We start from the raw sequence: 3423 nt of genomic DNA, 5'->3' as shown, positions 1-3423 counted from the left end.
TCTATCTAATTAAATAATGGGTACAAAAAATTCGATGCTTACAAAAATTATATTCCCAAAATTGTATGATTATTTTTTAGCAAACTGTATGCGTTCGTATAGCAATTATTTTTTAAAGTTAAATGATTATTTCTTTACTCTGTTTTAATTTGAACTTTAATTTATGTTACAGAATCATCGTAGCGATGTTGCAGATTTAACTCCACTGTTGCGCATCGGTTGGTGAGTGATAAATTAATGTTTTTATTGAGGCAACGGATATGTAATAATTTTATTAATATGCCATACATATGTCTAAATGCATATATGAATCAATTTAATAAAAATTAACTGATAAATGTACATATAACATATATTCGTTGTCTTAAAATGGATAAGTTGTGATAGACTAGGATAAATTTAATTCTGAATTGTGGAATTTACTGTGCATACATTGTTAAATTTTAATATCACATTACATCCAATTTAAGTTATCTTTAATCCTTTCTATAAATCGCCACTGTTCAATATCTCTTAATTTAACTAAAACAATAAATAATAAATTGAATTGGAAGGAGCTATAGGAGCCAAGCTGGATGTTTATTCTAAATATATATTTATTCTAAATATATTTCTGTAAGAATAAATAATAATTAAATATAACATACGTTTCAACTCCTATTGGGTTATTTTCAATGTTCGAATAAAAACGGGTTATTCTAATCTTTCTTACAATAGAAATTTATATATATAAAATCATTCCTAAAACATATTAATGAATATGTACATATAATAGTCCCTAAAATGCATTTCTTACGTATATTTATTTATGTCTATCGTTAGCAATAATTTATATGGTAATTATTGCGAGCGATAAGCATAAACAACTATGCGTAAGAAATGCATTTTGGGAACTATATTACACATATTCATTAATTCGGTTGTGATAAAGTGCTGTATCAACTTAATGTCTATTAAGTTGATACAGCACTTTATCATCGAATAAAAGTTGCATAGAAATTTAATGCTTTTTTGTTGCTAATTTGTTGTCTATTCCCGATTTTGTTGCTCCAGTCAATTCCGAAAAAACAATGGCTAGCATAAGAATAAGTTAGCATAGCCACTCAAAAAAAAATATAAAAAAAATAAAAAAATACGACATATTCTTTTTTGTGCTAGTTTGTTGCTCACATCTCGATATTGTTGCTCTCTCCCCAATCTTCAAAAATCGCCCCTAGCCACTCCGAGTCAGCACACTACCTAAAAATTGTTAATTCTCGAAATATATCGATTGATTACAGTTCTCTGATTTTGACGCCTGTCGATGCAGTTCTGATTTATAGATAATTATAGATAATTTATTTATAGATAATTGTTTAACAATACCATTTTTTCAATATATTTTTGCTTTATAATAAAAAGCAACAAAATCTAAGAACCGTAATCAGTCGAGATATTTCGAGAATTAACAATTTATAAGTGATGTGCTAACTTGGGATGGCTAGCGGTTTTCAAGGTTTGGGGATGTTGCAACAAAATCGAATTCGTCGGGAATCGCGAGCTTTATTCTTATGCTAGCACAGCCATTGTTTTTTTCGGAAATGGCTGGAGCAACAAAATCGGGAATATAGAAACAAATTAGCAACAAAAAAGTACTAAATTTTTGTGCAACTTTTATTCGATTGTGGCTGAAGTGGCTGTGTCAGTTTAATATACGTAAATTTTTAAGTTCCTCACGAACAAATTTCTTCGGAATAACCTGCTTTAGTACTATTATTTTAAAGATTTTATATTTGTCTAAGAAAACACTGAAGAACGCGACAAAGTATATGAATAAACAGTAAATTCTATGCGCCACTTCATTCTTACATTTCTTACCGCTTCTGATTATCACGCTGCCGGGAGGCAGAAGGTCGACAAAAGAAAAAAAGAGTTGAAATGTGCGCGCCGAGTTTCCAATATCGCTCGCGTACACCTGTTCTATCTCTCCTCGGCTTCGTTAAATTCGATATTTCGCAATACGCATGAGCCTTTCTCGGGGCGCCGTGTCACGCACGTGCGTCGATGCCGTAACACGACCCACTATGACGACCGTAATATGACAACGCAGAATACCAATATCATGCGCGCGACAAAAAGATAGAAAGAAAGAAAAAGAGGAAAAAGTTTGAATGATATTTATCTTGCGACTAAATTGAGGTAATTTTCTATACCCGCGAACTACAGTTTGTTGAATCAGGATAAATACTTTCATTTTTCTAGTAACGGATGATTGCACGCGGTCCTACGAGTCTTGTCGCGTGGCGAGAATATCTCGGCACGCTTGAACGTACTTCCTGTTCATACTATTTCATTTCGTAAGAATCATAACAATCGACATTGAGCCAATTCATTTCTTCTTTGAATCATTTTTACCGCTTATTGCATCGGCGAATAATTAATGAAATCAATTTTAGAATATTTATATTTCGATTTTGTATAACAAAATTGTAGACTATATTATATAGATACAATAATCTCAACATATTACGTGTAGTAAAAAGAAATCCATTATTTTTCCATTCAATTTCATGCAAAAATAATGGATTTCTTTTTACTACACCTAATATTAATTTAATTTTGTTTAATATTAATTTAATTTAACCAAAAGATAATATAAAACATATAAAATAAATACATATGTCAAATCTTTAAATTATTGTAAATATATAAGAATTCAAATATCATTTCTTTGTGTGTCTACAAATCAACATTGATAAATGTGTTTATACTAGAAAATGACTTGAATATGACCGTTGTGAAGCCTCTAACATTAAAAAAAATTAATATTTATATAGCTCATTCAATTACTTATTATGTGCACATGCATGCACTTTCAATATTTTGCACTTTCAGTAAAAAAGTTATTTGAAAAACAATTTTAGGGAGACTAACATTACAGTAATTCCCTTCGAGCAAATTAGATTGAAAAAGTTTTAATCGATAGATTTTCGTTTACATACTTCGAAATAAATCGATTTTTCATTTGCACAGCTATAGTTAAAAAGTTATTAACATTTCGAATTAAAGTTTCGAGAACAATCAACTTCGGTAGATAAATTCAAATCTTACAATTATTATATATTCGAAATGGCATAAATCGATAAGTTTTCGTTTACACATTCCGAAACATATCGACTTTTCGGAATGTGCAAGCAAAAATCTTCTATTGGTACCATTTCAGTGTCATTTCTTTAGAACTCGAGTCGAAAATGTACTCTTTGCAGCATGAAGTTAGTTCAACATTTATATATTAATAATTTTTTGTACTAAAAATTAGTACGCTAAATTTTCAATTTTAGTTTTGTAGCAAAAAATGAAGAATTTTTTTTCATTTTCATAAGGAACATGGAATTATGAAAAGTGCTGAAACTGCTATTTTTTTTATATTAATAGAGAGAGAAA

The sequence above is a fragment of the Atta colombica genome, unplaced genomic scaffold (assembly GCF_001594045.1).
Source record: "Atta colombica isolate Treedump-2 unplaced genomic scaffold, Acol1.0 scaffold187, whole genome shotgun sequence".
In the NCBI taxonomy this organism is placed as follows: Eukaryota; Metazoa; Arthropoda; class Insecta; order Hymenoptera; family Formicidae; genus Atta; species Atta colombica.
The sequence above is the reverse complement of the archived record's forward strand: the minus strand, read 5'-3'. Positions refer to the sequence as shown.